The following is a 20,431-nucleotide window of genomic DNA, read 5'->3' as shown; positions in this document are numbered from 1 at the left end:
TGGTATTAAAGGTGTGTTTTCATATTATAACCATTTAAAAAAGATGCTTTGCAGCTTGCAGCACCTAATAACCTCGTTAAAATGAGTACTTATAATATGGAATATAGGTAAGTTATAAGTACGTTTGTTGTGCGTGTCAGTAAAAACGGTATTGTCGAAGCAATTGTCATTTGTAAGCTTAACAACTAACGGATATGTTACGATACATGGTACTATATGAATGTCTTTAATACATTCGCACGTTCCGTACGTGTGTACCTATTGGAATACGAGCGTACAAATTAGCAGAGTCCAACTTTTTCCACTTTTACTTTGACATTGGTTTTTGTTAAAATTTCAACGTCCAAGTTTAACGACCTAAATAATCGTATCTGCGTTCGCCTACCTCTATTTGCCAATCCGGCCTATTCTTTTTTTGACGTAATGAAAACATCGTAGCGTAGCAAACAATCATTCTGTTAGATATCTTAATTCCAGAGCAAAGATTATTTAATTATTTTGGATGGGGATCAGTTTCAAGGTTTTTTTTTTCGGTTACACAACTTACTCAAACCGGAATTGAATTTCCGCAATTGTTTGTGGGACTGGGAATGTCGAATTATGTGGCGTACAATGGTACATGTGCGACTGAGATTTTACTATGTATTTTTGTACTATACAACGGACACGAATATGTCAAGTGTTGATGAACTAACATCATATGTTTTATCAACGGTAGAGTTGTTTGGTGTGACATAATGATCGATAGGTGGGATTTTTTCTCAAAAGTCGGAAGATTCAAGTGCGCTGTTCAATGTGTGTTTAACATTAATTTGCATAAAGGAAATTAGGTATTTCGAGTTTGAGATCTAATTGCCCCCTAAATACAACGTTATTAGTTTTAATTACTTGAGCGCTATTTTGTAGGATTTCGAATTTTTAAAAATCATTCATGTTCCTATTTGAGGCATCCTTTGCATAAAATTATACCCAGGTACTGAAAAAGAAAAGTTGAATGTGATTTGTGTTGTAAGTTTGAAGGTCAGATGTGTTGAAAGTGTATATGCAAGACAAGTCCAAACTCTAAATTTTCAGATACCTGAGTGGATTTTTCACTTTCAACCAATTTTTGAACAAAAAAGTAATTCGTGGTTCTACATTTGGATGCATATTTTAATTTTCATAGAATTTTGAGTGCTCAGTTTTGGAATAATTAGTCTACTTAAATAATCATCAGTAGAGTGACCAATATTTTTTGAAAAAGATATCAAAATCAGATTTTCAAATTCGTCAAAAATTGACGAATCAACTCCAATAGGTATATCAGTCGAAAATTTGAACCTATTTATTCCCCCTGATAATTTTTCAAAGTCGTAGTTGAAGTTATCCCTCGACGTCGAGAGAAAAAAAAACACAATTCCACGACTCACTCATGGTTTAATATTCATCGTATAAAAACGATACAACATCATTGCAACAAAAGCTGTAGCAGACTGTATAAAAATGTAAAAAAATATCTCATCTTGTACAATGCACATGTCAGGGGAATCCTTAAATTGTATCTAGACGTATCTACCTACGCATATTTTGTTCAAATACGAACACATTGAACCACTGTGAAGACATCAAAGAAGCAAAGGTTCATTGTAATATGACCTCAGTTGAGCTGAGCTGAACCACAGATGCGGACACATACAGAACACCTCTTTATTAGACCAGTTCAAAATGAAAACGTCAAAATATTTTCATATAAATAAGACGAGTTTTTGTCAAGCCGACGTAATAACAGCGCAGCTCGCCTCGCGCCGCGCCGCCGCCTCATCGTCGTATTTTAATTCTTATATACCTTTACCTACCTATAATGCATAATGATTTATACGTGCAAAATTTTAGCATATTTGAAGTGATTTGCATACACGTGACGATGTTTCGGATGATTATTTCAGCGAATGCAGGCAGGTGCCACATTCATGCGATTCTTTAAGACGACTCGTGTAGGGTACTTACAATATATAAGATACGAGTATTAATTTTCATTCCGAATCCGAACGACTGATATCCCGCGTTCGTAAGGAATACTTATTCAAGGCGAGACGCGTGGACGATGTGTTATTTATGAATTTTTTTCGACGGAAAAAACAATCCGGGAATGGGATACGCGTGTAGCCAAATGGTTCCTGAACAGAATACATTGAAAGTGATGCTCGCGACGAAATGTTTTCATCTTGATAAATACCTAAGTAATTATTCGCTGATTTTCGAGATGTAATCGAGATGAAGATTGTTGATCTTATTGTGAAATTTAATTGCTGTGTTACGTGTTTTCCACAAGGCGCCAGCAAGATCTACTTATCTGATACAGAAAATGCTTGAAAAGTGAACCAGTTCTTGTTCCAGAAATAACCGATTAATTCCTTTAACGCTTTTAAGTTTCCGAATTTATTCAAGTTTACAATGTTTGCAGAATCCAGAGGCTACCGTTTAAAAATCTGATGAAAAATTGGACCACAAACAGTTTTTTAAGTTGAATATACAGTAGTCCCCGCTTAATGGAATTGGTTTGGACCGAGGTAATTTTAATTCTATTAACGGGGATATTCTAATGAGCGGTCCAATAAAAAAACGCAGAAAAAATTTCGAAATGTGTATCCTATATCTTTTCTTATAGCATTATAACCTCGTACTATGAAAATCCTACTTGTATTTGGGCTTTCCCCTGGTCATAAAGAAGCTTGGACTTCCTTCAGCATAATTTCCATCATTTTCACAAACAAATTTCCAATGTCTACTCGTACTTATTTAGGCTATTAGAATCGAGTTGGGACCCGGTATGTCTCATTCTATAAACCAGAGAAAGCTGAAGGATAAAAACACACAAAATTTCAAATTCTGTTGAAATTTTATCACTTTTTGATGTTTTCAGGAGTCGATTTCAGTACTTTTTTGGTTGTTTAGTTTGGTACATTTAGTCTTTTAATATGTTTTGAACACTTTTTTTTTTGCCAATTTTCACTCATTACAAAATAATCTTCATTTTGTGTTTTTATGCCATTTTAACATGTTTAAAATACGTCTTTTTCATCCACTTTTTGTTAAATTTTGTCAAATTTCCATGATTTTCTCCAACTTTTGAAGATTAATCAATTCTATTAACCAAACTCAATGCTCTTTTTCACTACAATAAACGATAAAATTTACATGTAAGAAGATGCAAGCGTTCCATCCCAACCCAGTTCGATACCATTATCCGAATTATTCTATTAACCGCGACTACATTGAACGGAGACTATCGTATTCAAAAAGTTGAAAATTGAATAGTTATTAAATGATGGCAAAGTCTCCTTTCCTCAAAAAAGGTTTAAATCATGGACGGAACGTTTTTAGCTCAAGCCAACTCAATGTTGAAAAGTCATTTTTGAAAGTTTGTCATACTTACTTTTAGCAATTCAGTAATTTTTTTTTGAAACTCTTCAAAGTCAGGCAAAATATTTAAACATCAAATCTGTCTATATTTGTGATCTGTCACGAGAAAACCAACCTCGTGTCCAAAACGTAAATTTTACAGGAAGGGCATTTGAAGTTTTGAGTCTATGTATCCGGCGATCTAAAATTTGGAGGTCCGTGAAACTTGCACCACTTTTGGTCCCCATGAGTGCCAACATAACCCGATATTTTTTTTTTCAGAATTATCACATTCAAGGTTGCCAAGTCCAATAATCGAAATTTCCCAAAATCGATTTTTTCGATTTTTTTGAATTTTTTGCCAAAAATGTTGCAAAAACTACCCGAGTATGAATTATTAATGAAGAATAAGTCATTATTATTATATTTATCACGTTTCTTAACAAATTTGTTCAAGGGGAAAAGAGTTGATTTTTCCAGAGTGAACCTCATTCAAATTTCGAAAAAACGGCCTAAATCCTACAAATGTGAGCCGATATCCACAAAAATTTGTATGTTGACTCCCCCGGACATACATTTCGAGAAAATGAAAAAAAAAAATTTTTTCATTTTTTTTGTAGTTGCTCAATTTTTTTGACCTTAAATTTAGGGTCAAAAGAATCGTTCGCGAACGTTTTTAGCACCGCAGGCAGATTCAGCGCACCCTGAGTACTACCAATATCCACCATAAAAAAAGTATCGATTTTTTGGACACTAAGTTGGTTTTCTCGTGACAGATCACATTTAAGAAATTTATTGATATTTTTCAAGTTTTTGAAAATCGAATCCGATTTCTTGCAAACTTTTATGTGGTAGTCTATAATTCATTTATAAAAAATCAACACTGTCATCTAAATCTTTTTTTTGCTCTTTGGAATTCAACTCTTCCAGCATTGAATGTGTTTTGCTGGGATTAAAGCGTTATTGCTTATTTAAAATTTTATCTTACTTTTTTGATATGTGATTTTGAAAAGCAATGAGACAGAATGAGTCGACTTTGAATTGATTAGTCGATGACCAATAAATTTGAAATTTTTCGATTCAGAAGAAAAAATGCTGGTTCAGGTTGCTTGAGGTTGCATTTATGAGAATATCTGGCCAGATTGTGAATTGTGATAGGTACTACTGGAGACTGGAGAGTTGAATTGTTGGCATTTGCATTGAGATTGTTACTGCTTGTTGAATCATCTGATGAAACGAGTGAATTTTGACAAAGCATAATGGGGTCCACATAGTTTCAGATTCTTGCACTCAGGCTGGTCATATTTTGCAGATTGAAGTCAAAATTATTATTGTTGAGAATGATTGAATTTAATTAAGTTTTACTTACAGATGGTTCTTCTTTGATAAGCATTACTGGCTTAGGAATGGCATATTCCATCACTTAAGGCCTTATGTTCAGTAAGCGTTCCAATATCAGGGTTACCAATTTGTACCATGATGGTAGTAGGTACATTTGAAATTGAAAATGTGAACCCGTTTAATACGCTCAAAATGATTGATCTCTATTTTTTGTACCTAATTACACAGAAAATCACTCCGTCACTCGTTTAATGTAATCAAGCTTCCCACTTGGCAGAATAATTTTGTGAAACATTATTGCGGTATTTTTGAGGAAATACTTGTTTTTTCATATTTTAAATCAAAAATTTTTGAATTTCTCGCTTATTATTCCCATATGTTTTTGGAAATGTGAATTTCTAAAAATGTTCTCTCAAGTGATGATAAAATTGAGGGGGAAGGGGGAAGGCGATCTAAACATCTGGAAGTTTCGAATAAAAAAAAAATTGAAATGCTTTCTAAAGTAGTGAAAAAGTAACATTGAACCCCTCCTCCTTCCATTCTAATAAAACTTGAGAATTGTCTTGCTTTTATCCTTTTTTTAAATTTTTTGATCATGGAACAAAAATGTGGTCGGTATTTCGTAGAGAACCACTACAATATTACCCCCCCCCCCCTCCATCTTCACAATGAGTCCTCTTTCAAATAAGTTAGGTTTTCCGAGGTGCTTACTCCAGATTTAATTTCACTTTTCTGATATATTCCCTGAAACTTCACAATATTATAAGCTCTCAAACGTCGAAAAAAAAATCGAAAATCAAAGTGACTTGTGGTTTGATAGATTTGCAATGATGCTGATTTTGAATTTCATATTACTTTTGTGATGTGAGTCCTCTGAGCCAAACGATAAGTCCTTTTCATAAAATTTCAAAAGTCATTTGATCTCTATGGATTGCTTGGGTGCTTCTTATGACCCATGTATCGTTGAATTTAATATGTAGATCGATGAAATTTGGCGTGTGTTTGAAAATTGACGAAAAATGTGATTTTTGTGCCAAGAATTGAACTGGACTCGCTCTGCTGTGTCTTATTCATGCCCAAACTAGAATTTCATTCGGGAAACTATTCCAATTATCAAAGGTGGCTCAAAATAAGGCGTCATCCATGTAGTTGCACCAAGTACACATATAATTATTATTTATACAGTACAACTCGTTAACGGAAACGTCTATATAACAATCTAATGCTGGAAGCTTCAGCATCTCTGTACTTACTTGTACTTATACAGATATACCTGCGAGTGAAGTTTCTTTGAAACGCGCATTAATTCTACTCGCTGCTCGCCCTTTTACAATGAAATGCATCACTATACTATACCAAGTACCACAATCCACATAGGTACATATCAAGAAATAAGCGTCGAGCAACCTCTTCCTCAGCCAACATAGCGGCCAGAACGACATCGTTTATTCGAAGCGCTTCAATTCAACGCACGTTAGGTACAGTTGAACCATTAATTTGTATCTTTCTTTCTTTATCGCGCCATCTACGTACACGAAACAACTAACCTTGGCGCGACTCGTAAATCCTCGCGACGAATTATCCTGCGAGAAGTTTTTTTAATTACGACGAAGCGACCGCGGAGTCCGCGACGCGATCGCGATTCTCACAGCGGTAAGCGTGCGTCCGAGTATAACCACGCTTCATTTAATTTGAGTATATTTTCCACTTTTTATCACATTATTTCGGCTCATTATGTGTGGCAGGCTCTAGGTATCGTGTTACACATAGATAATCAAATCAAAGCATTTAAGTACCAGTAGGTCAACTTGCAATTTATTAAAACGCAAACGTTTCGTAACAGGCTCGTTTTGTAGTGCGTAGCCTTTTATTAAACTCGATTAAAAAATATTATCGGAATGTATTAATTAGTCTGCAGGAGGAAAATATAAAGGTAACGTTATGATCGCGTCGTCTTTTCCTACCTATACATATAATCTTATAAATCTGCACGAGCTGTAGCTGGTGAGTGCTGCTGTAATCAAGCTTATCGCATTTATCGATGATGCGGGTATCGCAGCAGATTTATATTAAAACTGCATAACTTATAAATCGTACGTTTACGAGGTATTTTGATGATAGCGATGAGTTTACGAGCTTTTCATCGTGTAGACCACCGAGTCTCCGCGGGTGAACAGGCAAAGTTGGGGGAAGTGCATATATCATCTCGACGACGGTAGGGTCATTATAATGTGGCTAACCAACAAGAGAGAATGTTTCGATCACTCAATCATCAACTTTACTCATTTTTTCATGAATATATGGGAACCCTTAGGGCGACACTGAATAAAATTTCAGCAGCTCAAAGAAAAAGAAGGGTCCATTTATAATACAAGGTATTTCAAAAATTACAGCCTCTATTTTTTGAGTATAATATCAAATATGTGACGCCGCGTACGAAAAGGTTACCCCGAGAAAAAACGTAGTTTTTGAGAAAAACGCGTTTAAAAGTTTTTGAAACATTTTTTCCATTTTTCAAAAAGTATTTTCATCAGCAATATTTCAACGTATATTGAAAAAAAAAACAAAAAAAAAATTTTTTTTTCCGATTTTTTTTTGGAGCTACCTCACTTCAGAGCCATTTTTCACAGGTTAAACGTCAAGATAGCGAACTGGCGATGGTTTTATCGGATTGTACGGCTAATTTTACATAAAAATAGTAAATAAACCAAAAATCAATTTTTTTGCTCGGGGTCACCTTTTCATACGCGGCGTCACATATGTATTTGTACCTATACCTATTCTGCTGTAATCTTGTTAATTTTTGATCTGCAGGTTCGGATGGCCTATGAATACGATATTCAACGATAACGTTGTCAAGAATTTTTATGATAAATTATTTAAATTAGTGTACACTGAAAATGAATACAGCTTTTTCTAGCGTTACCTGACTTCTTGATGACAGATTCATCAAAAGTCACCAAGATTCAACAAATTCGAAATTGATCAAAAATGGTCACCGGTTGATAAATCTGTCACCAAGAAGTCACCAGATGGTCAAATATGAATTTCTATGTTTTGGCGATTTCTTGGTGACGGATTCACCAAAAGTCACCAAGTTCGAAATCGATCACAAATGGTCACTGGTTTGTGAATCTGTCACCAAGAGGTCATCAGATAGTCGAATATGAATTTTCTATGTTTTGGTGACTTCTCGGTGACAGATTCACCTAAAGTCACCAACTTCAAAATCGATCATAAATGGTCACTGGTTGGTGAAAATTTCCTAAATGGTTCAAAAATTGCATAAATTGATGTATGGAAAAAAACAAATGAAAAGTTTGGTCAAATCATTTTCAACTCCTTTCAACTCTTTCCCCATGTGCATTGCATTCGGTCATTACTAAAGTAAGTAGGTACCTAGCTACCTACCTACTTAATCCAGCGAATAAGATTCCAAAAATTTTCAATCGAATTGGACTGAAAAAATATGCTGTAATTTTTGAAAAAAATATAATTCAATTCATCTCTTATATTTATGTTTATCTCCAGAGGCAAATTTAAAGATGCAGACGCGAATAAAAAACCCACTTGGTGAAAATTTACAATAAAATTTCATCAATTGAAAATCTTTCTAATTTCTTCCTTCAACATTTTTTTAGTATTCACTAAAGAAAGATTTAAAAGCAACATTTTATCCTATTTTTTTGACAACCTTGAGAGCTCACATGAGATTACATCGCAGGGGTTCTAATTTTGAAAAATTTTATCTATTTAAAATTTTAAAATAATCAAAAAAAAACAGCCAAAACACTGAAATTTAAAAAAAAAAAGATTGAAATTTAACTCATAGTTCAAGGATTTTTAGGAAAACTGATCATTTGATTCTTTATTTTCAGATTAAGCAGTTTTTGAACAATTTTGCGAAATTCAAGCTTCAAAATGTTCTTCAATTTTTCATTTAGAAAGGGATAAATCGCAGAATTTTTTTAAAGAAGCTCATCCTTGGATTTTCGTACTTTGGTGATGAAAGTACACAGTACAAATGGTGACTTGAACGATTGAAAGAATCGATTTGTTTTGTTGAGATGTTTCTGCCGAAATTCGAATTTTTTGGAGGCAGTGGAACTGAATCCATCCTCAAGTGATTTCGAAAATTTCGATCTTAGTTTGACTAATCCGTGTTTTGAAAGATCTGCGAAGAAATTCAGCTGTTGAGTTAACTTCGTCATAATCATTTTTTCTATTGTTTTCCTTTTTTTCTTCATTTTTTTCAAATTCTTTTATTTTTATTTCAATATTAAAAAACGTTTCAATTTTATTATGTGTACGTCTTACTCGTATGTACCTATACAATATACATAGGTAGATAAAGCAAATATCAAAATATTTTTGAAAATGCCTCAATTTTTTTACATTTCAAAAATATACCTACCATCAATGATTTCAGTTTATTTTTTGTTGGGTGGACAGGGGATGGAGTGATGATGACGTGATGACAATGCATAAAACCATTTTCTCCGAACTTTTTCGTATTTTTGGAAAACTTTTCTTGAAACCTCGATCAAACCCCATAAAATTGATAATTGGAAGCAATATTTTTGTGAGACTCGAGCTGTTATAAATACGATAGTACTTATCATCAGGAAAAAAATTTGTAATAAACTTTTTTGAAAACCCAACAAACCACGATTAACAGGGATTTTTTCTTTTTTTGTTTTCAATTTTGAGGATTGTAAGTACAGCTTATGGGACGCGTTTTAAAAAAATAAGTTGAAATTTAAAATCATCACTACCTATTGAAAATATCACAAACGAGTGCCTCCTGATTTTGATTCTGACTCTCCCCAATTTCATCACAATTGAAAAGGGAGACACATCCAGATAAATTTGTTTTATGTAAACAAACCCAGAGTTTTACTTGAAGTGTCAAAACTCGGTTACGAGAGTTTTCGAAGACGTTGATTTCATTTTTGATGATCATTCGACCCCTCCCCCACCGAAGTAAGCGATAAGTACAAAATTAGAAATGAAAAAAAAAATGCAATAATTATGGGTATTACCGTATTAGATTGTGGATTTTAGAGGGCGAAGACAATTCATTTTTGAAGATAAACCTCAAACCTCAAAATGCAAAACAAAAAATCTCCAAAAAATACATGATCAATTTTTTTGAGGGCGCAGAAAATTCATTTTTGAAAATAATTTGACCTCAAACCTCAAAAATGCAAAACAAAAAATTTCTAAAAAATACAAGGTCAGTTCAATTTATGGGATAAATAGTTAGTTACTTAATCATCCAATCATACTCGTACTTTTATTTTCTAAATTCCTCCAAACACTTCCCTTTTTTCTCTCTCTAAGCGATGAACTTGTTGGCATTTCAAACAAACTTGGTGGCTATTCAATACACGATTTTTTCCCTCAGCGCATTAGTCGAGATGCTGTTATAAAATGACTCGATTTATTGATTCTTTCTCAACGCTTCAAATACTTATAAATAGCTGATCTAGGTACCTAGGTACTATTGTTTTGGGAAAAGAATTTGTTATTTTAAGATTTTACTATCTAGTTAGACTTTTATTAGCTTATACACGCTATATACCTTTACGATCAAAATTAGACCTTAGATATGGTCAGTTACACTTACACAAACGTTACGGGAATCATATAGGTGCCTATTCAATTACCCCGAGTTATGCTTTTGATTGCAGCCGAATAATTCGACCATCTATAAAACCGTGGTATGTCTAGCCGAAAACGAAATATACAGCTTTTAAATCTTAACCCGGCTATGGTCACGAATACTTAACAACGAATAGAATTTAATGATTAAGCCGGACGTGAAGGTATGCGCCTAAATGACCAGATATGATTAATTTTTCACTTACAATCGGGTTACCGAATTACTTTATCTAGTTCTTCGTTATGTGTACCTGATGCATGGGAGAAAGATACCTATGAGTAGTTCATTGAAGATGATGGAATTTCGAAGACGTGGTGGTATGGCGGCGTATAGCGTATCCTCGAATTATGTAATTTCACCATCAAGGTTAACTAACCGGTGATAATTATACCTTCGAGGGTTCATAAATGTCAACACATGCTAACGGAATCGCCGCCGCTCGTAAGCAATATGATACAAATTGCAGAGAAACCTCAATGAGTTCATTACCTACTATTGACGGCATCATGTTGCATTAATATGATATCCTGGTAATCGTATCGACGTATACGAGACGGACTTTCAAAGACTTCTAGTTCGCAGCTCGAATGATGGTGGCAAATTTCTCTCTGATGGATCTCGACTCGATGCGAAGACAGGATAAAAAGGTTAATTTCAACCATCCGTATTGATATGAGGTATCCACACCTTTTCTATGATATTTGATAGGTAATGATTTTACTTGTATCTTTCCTGCAGTAGGTATTGATTGCGTTGATGAACAATATTCCATCCTCCTCTTTTTGTAAAGAAAAGCCATGGATGTGTAGAATTGATACGAAAAAGGTCAAGGGGTCCTCTTTTTTTAATGACTCGACCTTTTTCACAACCTTTCATTTTAGTGGGTTTTAAAAATGATTACTTGAAATTTTAAAAGCATTATTTAAAAATACTTCGGTTAATAAAGAAGCTCGCGAAATGAATTATTGACTCAACTTGAGCACCCATCGAAGCCATTTTTGAATGACTTTCGTGTTAGCTTACCTACCTCACTGATTATTTCATCTATGCCCTTGAAGAAACAGTGACCAAAAAATTGCAAAATAAAGAAGAGATTTCAACTACTAGAATATATCTTATTCAAATTATACTTCGGAAAAAGAAACAAGCCCGAGGAGAAACACAAATATACGCTCGGATTTGCCAATAAAGATGCCAAAATCCAAACTTGCAGACATCTGCTGGCGTATCGAAGGCTTTTTTACTCAATGAAGGATGCCCCAGCGGCGATGGCGATACCGGACTAGAATTTGCGTGCAGTTGCATTTCATTAGATATACCTATGCCACCTGGGCGGGTTTTTTACTCACATGTAACTGGTAGGTACTTTCAGGGAAGCTATTTTCGCAATAAATTAACATACGATGAATAATATTCGACTATTTTGCCCGGTACGAGAGAACGAGAAGATATTTTTACGTAATTTATAATACGAACGAATATGTTGTAAAATTGTGGTGCATCATTTTATTGCACTTGGTCAACTTTGAAATGATTTTAGAACTGAGATGAGATGGTGGTTTTATCGATAAATTAATCAAAAATTGAATTTTGTTGATTGTAAGATGGGGTTTTCTACTGCATGATGGAGATGGGGAAGAGGGATGAAGTGTTATTTCTGGCTTGATCCAATCTTAAGATTATTCGTATCATTGCTTCAGATGTGAATATAAGATCAGTGAAGATCATTGATGTACCCAGACAGCACATTGAAGGGGGAGGGGATGTATGAGATGAGAGAGAAAGGTCAAAACTCTTCCACAATCAAATAAAAATTGAAAAATATTTTCAAAAATGGTCAAATTATTCATTTTTTGAGCAATTAAAAGAGTTGTCTTCACACTTGTATTAACGTATAATGCCGAAAATCCTCACAGAGCATTGACCTTTGAAGTTCATTCACTCATCAATTTTATAAAGCTTCAATCATTTGTTGAAAATTACTCAAATATTGCGAATAATTCATCGGCTCTCCGTTCTCCTGCTTCTTCTCTCACGATCACTTAATTGCTCCTCCTTTAACCTTTTTGGAAATGGACAAATTACCTATTGTTGGGCTCTTAAAACGTCATTCGAGGATTCAATTTTAAAGTGGAAATCCTCTTACGGAGCCTTCGAAGTTCATTCGCCGGACAAATTTGCAGTGTTTTGACCTTTTGTTGCAAATTGCCAAAATACCGTAAAAAATTGATCCCTTACTTTTCTTTTTCCTTCACTTATTATCTCAAAACTTCTTGCCCTTCTCAAGAAAACATTTTTTAAAAAATAAACTGGAATTTAATACCTCTGGTTTCTGGAAAAAATTACTCAGAAGCTAATCCTTATGCAGAATGCCCAACAGGTGTTTATAAGTAGCAATTTAAAACTACGAATAATATTTCGAGGAATTATTCAACATCGAAAAATAAATGATATCATCAGTTCTTGATTTTCTGCATAAATGGATCCAGGTACGTAAATGTACGTGACGTTGATCTCATGGAAAAACACTGATTAACTACGTTTCTGGGTACCTATCTCACTCAGGTAATAACAACTTCCATCCTCGTGGTTAAAATATCGTATCATTATACAAAAAAATAACAGCACGACCCTTTGTGATACCAAAGGACTTGAAAACAATACAATGTAAACATACCTTCGAGATGCACCTATTTCCACACTTCTTCCGTCATTTACACCGGCAAATAAATCCACCGCAAATGAATAAAAACTGATTTGAAGTTCAATCAAGTTTCACGACGTATAAGTTGAATAAAATCTATATTATTGAAGAAAACCGTACTGAGCACTTCTTAAAGGAATAAAAACTACACTACAATGAAACCACCGATCAAAGACGAAACTACAAAAACGCCGAAAATTCGTCACTATGCGTTTATTCACCGAACACACCTGTTAACCGCATTTCACTTCTTAGCACACTGCACGGCGTTGCACATGTTGTATCAAAAATGCAGGTTGGAGATGGAGAAGCTTAGTTCGCGTGTGATCCGATAGCAGCGCTCCAGTGATTCGAAATAGAAAGTAATAACGTGTGGTGTTAAGTTAATGCTTAAAATTTCTCGTGATTTCGCGTCTTTTTTGATTCGTCGAACGAACATCTTTTGTATAATAAAACGGTACATAAAATGTATCAAATGTATGGCTTCGAGTGCTTGAAATAGGATTGTGAAAATGACCTTTAAGTACACTTGTGTTTGTACTTTGTACACTTTACTTTCATTTGGTTATTGAAAGCATCGATGTGGTTTTCGATTTTGTCTGATATTTTGATCTAAGTATATGTTCTTGAATTTTACGTATTCTGATTAGATTAAGAGCTCTTATGTAAAATTAATTATTTCATCTGATCAATTTCCGTATTATGAATACATATTTAGAAGTCGATATGGAAGGAATTTTGATATGCTGCAAATTTTAAAAAATCAAAATTTGTGACTCGAGTAACGATAAGGTGTAAATAGAATTAACGAAGCTTAAATTCACATTTTTTGACTTCCTGGATAAATTTGTGGTGATTTTGAGTCGTTCTGAACCGTTTTACAGTTTTTTGAAGTTTTCAATTTTAAAATATGTAATTGCTATAAAATTGCCCTAAATGAAATTTAATTTCTATTGACTCAAATACCACTATCTTTGTGACCCTCTTGATCGATTTAGGTACAAATTTTCAAAATCAGCTTCCGGTAGTTCAAATCCAAAATGTTATGCACTTGGTGATTTTGTTGAAGAAGGGGAGAATTTTGATCTATGATATAGATTAGTGATCCTTTCGAGGTGTTCTGGAGCCTCCAATGGATTTTCATTTAGGTCCGTTTCTATGATAATTTTTTCAACCCCAGAAAATTGAAGATCCACTGCAAGCTTCAGAATGGTTCGAAAGCAACGCCGATTATTTTGGTAGTCAAAAATTGAGAAATAGACTGAATTTCAGCTTTTGACCTCAATTTGGTCAAAAAAATCCCTAGGAAATAAGTCATATAAATGTACTTGATAATCGCCAAGAAACGAAAAATGAAATTCAGAAGCATCTGAAATTTGACCAAGTGGTGACTTTTCTGCGAAAAGCCGGTAAAAATGTTCACCATTTGAAACCCTACCTCTCATTTTTAGAATCTCCTACCTTTCGCTCTCGAATTGATAAAACCTGTATTCGTCATGTTTTTTTACACCATATTCCAAAGTACACAGACTTTTTAATAGATAACTGAAGAATAAACTCCGACTTCCAAAATTTAAATTCAGGAGATTTTCAGCAATTCTGTTCTTCCATCCATCTCATTTTTGTTCATCTTTAATTCCATAAGTTCTCGTCAAATTCTCAATTAAAAAGCAATTAGTGATAAATCTCTAAGTATCAACCTTTCTTCGATCTCTTCCCATCCCCATACATCTCTTCACTACATTCCAACTGGCCACTTCAAGAAGAAATCCATCCAGCACTTACACATTCCTCATATGAAATGAAGAAAATACCTCCTTAATTCGATATCTTTAAAATAACGGTGTCGAACTTCAAGATAATGATATATTTTTAGAATATCTACTCGGTGTAAAGATTATGTTAATTGCGCATTGGTATTCGCGCGTCCCTTGAATGGCACTTGAAAAGCCGAAGGACTAGTTTTTGAAGGAAAATAAAAATGATGGATAATGTAGTTATGTGGGCGCGAGCGAAACATTCGCAATACTGACCATTATAATGGCGATTAATGGTCAGATAAAATTCCTATACTGGTTACAGGAAATGATTCTGATAACCCTTATAGAACAAGTGTCTAGTCCGGCTGCGCCTTTATTATGTTCCACAACTTTGTTATTTCACGCATCAATGTATAAGCGCGCTTCTCTAATTTGCGAAACCGAAACTTAGCCGACTCGCCGCATTTGATATGTCATCTAAAAACTCAGGTAGATGTACCTCTTCTTTCGTATACTTTTCGTTTCTTATGTGCGAACTCTTTGTTAAAGGAATTTCCGGAGTAATGGCCGGTATTCCGGTTTAATTTTTTGGCGACTTGAAGATGAACTCCTAGACACGACTCTCCGTGTAGTCAATAGTCGTGTATGTCTACAGATAAAGTAAATTCTCACTATGGGAGATTAATTTGAGGTACCTTGTACCAATTTATCAAAGGTTATAGCTGTAGGGGTTAGTGGTGTACCAGTTTGTGAGTGCACCGATTAGCACCTTTGTAATTTTATTTTTTTGTCTTAAAATTTTAATGGGATTTCATAATAAGTATTTGTACTCGTGCTTACCCTAGAAAATTAATGATAGAAAAATTTATCAAATTAATTGATATAAAACAAACCATAAAAGAACGGCATCCCATCTGTGGCGTTTTTTTTTTGCAGTGAACCAAGAAAAATTATACCAACAATAGAATTTTTTTAGGAGCTGAATTTCATTTTTTGATTTGACAATTTCTGGCGAATTTTTTAAAATTCAAAGGACCATTTTCCACAAAAAAATCAGAATTTCATCTGATTGTGATAAAATTTGACTTATACCTCATTTTCGACCTCCTCGATAAATTGATGGCGTATTTGAGTTTTTCTTGGAGCTTTCATCAAAATTTTGAATTTCTTAAGATATGGGTAAAAGTAAATTTAAATTCGCTGCAGGCTCTAGAATATCTCGAAGGGGTCAGTAAACGAATAAGGTGGTCAAAAATGGAACAATAACTGAGTTTGAGCGTTTTATGAATAACGATTTTTTTTAAATCATCGAAAAAAATTTTGAATTTGAATTGGCAGACACAAATTTTGAAAATTTGTACCTAAATCATTCAAAAGAGTCACTAGTTTCATTTCAACTTTTTCGATGGAAATTTCTTCAAAAATTGTATAAATTATCCAAAAATTCATTGGGGCTCCAAAATGACTTAAAGTCACCACCGATCAATTTGAGAGGTTGAAAATGATACAAATACATAGGTATGGGTCATTCCATGCCAAATCGGCGGATTTTTGCACGAGGGGTCTTCGATTTTTTTCAAAATCAGATCATTTGTAGAGGTCATCAAACGATGACGAATGACGCAAACCGGACATTTTTTCGATTTTTTTTGACGGAGCTGTGGCGCTTCAAAGTTCTCCAAAATGGCCGAAAATGGAAAATTTCAGTTGCAAATTGCTCCGGTTGTACGTGGTATAGAATTTTGAACTTTTTTTCAAATTGTAGTACTTTGAGAGGGTAATCGACGAGTGATGTCAAAATCAGTGTTGCCACTTTCAAAAACCTAAAAAAATCGATTTTAAAACTTATAATTTAAATATAACCACGATCTCGGCGAGTAAAAAATCTGAAAAAATTCTCAGTTTTAGTCCTTTTTATGTAGAATAACATATCAAAAAATTAGACTGGCATCTTTTTTCATTTTCGAGAAAAAAAAATTACAAGTTTTACAATTGCTGCAAAAGTACCATCCGAAACCTAAAAAATGAAAATTTTTGCATTTTTGAAATATTTGACCAATGTGTAGACGATAATGTGAAAAAAAACCCCTCCCCCCATTTTTCAACGAATTGCAATTTTTCGTGCTATAAATTTTTATTTCAAGAGTGAAATTAATGCATTTTTCGTCAATTTGTCGACAAATTGGGGGGAGGGGGATTTTTTTCACATTATCGTCTACACATTGGTCAAATATTTCAAAAATGCAAAAATTTTCATTTTTTAGGTTTCGGATGGTACTTTTGCAGCAATTGTAAAACTTGTAATTTTTTTTTCTCGAAAATGAAAAAAGATGCCAGTCCCCAGTTGACCACATGCTAGCAAAAAGCTAGCGTTTTATTCGCGTTTTGATAAGTTGCTAGCAATTTACTCGCTTTTTGTGGCCAGCAATAATTATCTCGCTAAAAGTAAGCGATTTTCTTGCAGTTTTTCGCTAGCAAATTCAATTCTAGCAATTTTCGAGCTGTTTTCCAGCGACTCTCAGCTAGCTTTTACTTCACTTTAACTTGCTCGCCTTATGCTAGCGTATTACTGGCGGATACTTGCTCGCAATTCTATGCTAGGACAGTTCAAGCAATATTCTCGCATATCTCAGCTAGCTTTTACTTCACTTCATACATGCTCGCCTGATGCTAGCGTATCACTGATGGATACTTGCTTGCAATTCTATGCCAAGAAAGTTCAAGCAATATTCTCGCATATCTCAGCTAGCTTTTTCCTCACTCTATACCTGCTCGCTTAATGCCAGCGTATCACTGACTAATATGTACCTGCTCACAGTTTTATGATAGGAAACTTCAGGTAATATTCTTGCATCTCTGAGCTAGCATTTACTTAGCCATCTGGCTCTAGAAAAATGTAAGCATATCTCTAGTTTCTGCATCTGGTGACTTGGCGTTTTCTTTGTAGTCAAATGATAGGAACGTGCTACCAGATCTTACGCATTTCTCACCAATAAACCTTTTTCTGCGTTATTTATTGTAGCAAAATGCGAGCAAGTATCTTTTCCATCCCTCAGCGCGCATACAAAAATCATTAAAAATATTCCTGCATATGACAATAGGAGTAATTGCACCCCCCCCCCCGCCGATCTTCCGGGGTAACTTTTTTCTTAAAGGGGACAACAAAATTTCATCAAATGGACATAGATATAGAAAGCTGTAGTTTACTCTACACTCCAATTTTAACACCCTCTGAAGACGACTTCAGGTGGGTTCAAGTCATTTTAGAGCCTCCAGTAGGCTTTTGAAACTTGAAATTCCCACAACATTAATTAATCAATTGGAGTTGACAAGCTGAAATTTACTTCGCAGGTTTCAAATGGTTTTGAAGCTTCCAGCTACTTTTAGGAAATTCCAATTTTCCAAAAAACGCCATACAACCTTCGAAAATTCGCTGGAGGCTCCAAAACGACTTGAAATCCACAAGCAGTTGACTTCGTAGCGTATTAAAATTAGTTTGCAGAATGAATTTCGACTCTCCATCTCAGTTTGATGAAATTTTGTGAAAATTTAAAGTTTTAAAAATCTGCTGGAGGCTTCAGGAATTTCCAAAGAGTCGCTGGAGGCTCCAAAACGACTTGAAATTCACCTGCAGTACTTCGTAGCGTATTGAAATTAGTTTTCAGAATAAATTTGAGCTTTACAACTTCAATTTGAGTTTCAAAAATCTGCTGGAGGCTCCAGAACTGCTCAAAACAAGTTGAAACCGTTTCCCATCGATTTGGCATGTCGAAAATAGGGTATATCCCAAATGTCAGGTTTCTTGGTCAATTTGGTAAAATTTTGATTTTTTCTCACATTTTGGCCAAAATTTGATTTTTGAAAATTCACCAAATATCGAAAAAGGTACTTACTTTAGCACTTGAATACATCAAAGAAATCAATCTTTCAAACCAAATCTAGACAAACCCCTCAAAACTGGGCGTAAAAATCCTGGCAATTATACACGCCCAGTATAAAAAAATGTCAAAAAAAAAAAAAAAAAAAATTTTTGACAGGTGATGAATTTTTGCATGATCTTTCGATCTACGTTTGTAAGGTTTGAAAAATTTTGTGCACGTCCTATGTTGAAACGCAAAATCTGCGATTTCGGCTGACCTTTCAATCAAAATTGCCGCCATTTTGTAAGTAATGCCAATTTTTTCAGCAAGTTTGCTTTAAAATGTTCCTTAGGATGTCCCCTTTAAGGAAAACGTTGTCCCGGAGGATCGGCAGGGGGTGCAATTACCCCCATTTCCGTGGACTAAAATGTTGTTCAAATGTTTTTGAAATTTTTCATTTTCATGGTTTGTTTGATACTTCATTTTCAAATTTTAAATTTTGACAAATTTTCTATTTAAAAAAAAAAACTTCATTTTTTATTTAATAAAGTGATTTTTCAACCTAAGCGCTAGCATAATGCTAGCGAATTGCTAGCGTCGATCTCTCTCATGGTATAGTTTGCTACTCTTAGATAAAGTGTGTCATCAAGTTGAATATAAGCTCAAGGTGGTATCTTGTTGAAAAGTAAGAAGAGTGACATCACTCTTCTTATACTATCCCAAGATGCTAGCGTTATGCTACCTCTAAGCTGGGACAGTCGCCTAATTTTTGGAATTTCCTGGAGAACTACCACCTGTTAAAGGTAAACACCCAGAATTTTTAAAAATTAATTAATAGTAATTACTTTACTGATCAAAGTTTTTCTACGCTAGCAAAATGCTAGCTTCTTGCTAGCATAATTTGCGCTAGCGTAAATGGTGCCGGAATATGAGACACTTTTTGTAAAAATTGCTAGCAAATCAGTCGCGATTTAGTCGCATGTACGTAGCAGAATGCAGAGCAAAGTGCCAACAAAATGCTAGCTTTTTGCTAGCTTTGTGCCAGCTACGTGCTAGCTATTTGTGCGCAATTCTGCTACTCTAATGCGACCTAATCGCAACTGATTTGCTAGCATTTTTTAAAAAAAGTGTCTCAAATTCCGGCACCATTTACGCTAGCACAAAATTTGCTAGCATTTGGTCAACTGGGTCTAATTTTTTGATATGTTATTCTACATAAAAAGGACTAAAACTGAGAATTTTTTCAGATTTTTTACTCGCCGAGATCGTGGTTATATTTAAATTATAAGTTTTAAAATCGATTTTTTTAGGTTTTTGAAAGTGGCAACACTGATTTTGACATCACTCGTCGATTACCCTCTCAAAGTACTACAATTTGAAAAAAAGTTCAAAATTCTATACCACGTACAACCGGAGCAATTTGCAACTGAAATTTTCCATTTTCGGCCATTTTGGAGAACTTTGAAGCGCCACAGCTCCGTCAAAAAAAATCGAAAAAATGTCCGGTTTGCGTCATTCGTCATCGTTTGATGACCTCTACAAATGATCTGATTTTGAAAAAAATCGAAGACCCCTCGTGCAAAAATCCGCCGATTTGGCATGGAATGACCCTATGTATGTTCAAATACGAAAAATTTTCCCTTTTTTAAGAAACAATTTTTGGAAAAATTTTTGGATTTAAACCTGCGGAAACGGATTTTGGAAATCTTCTTTCAAAATC

General features: G+C 34.4%; 1 protein-coding gene across 1 annotated transcript in view; it reads right to left on the bottom strand.

Annotated features, from left to right (window-relative positions):
- Positions 1 to 13,535, bottom strand: part of LOC135836631 (uncharacterized) — a 68,496-nt gene extending 54,961 nt beyond the window's left edge. The window contains exon 1 of the mRNA XM_065351584.1: positions 13,065 to 13,535. The gene's annotated coding sequence lies outside the window, so the exon portion shown is untranslated. The remainder of the gene's footprint in view (positions 1 to 13,064) is intronic.
- Between the last annotated feature and the right edge of the window lie 6,896 nt (positions 13,536 to 20,431).

This window comes from Planococcus citri, chromosome 2, assembly GCF_950023065.1.
Source record: "Planococcus citri chromosome 2, ihPlaCitr1.1, whole genome shotgun sequence".
Lineage (NCBI taxonomy): Eukaryota > Metazoa > Arthropoda > Insecta > Hemiptera > Pseudococcidae > Planococcus > Planococcus citri.
Note: the sequence above shows the minus strand (reverse complement) of the source record. Positions and strands in the feature narration are given on the sequence as shown.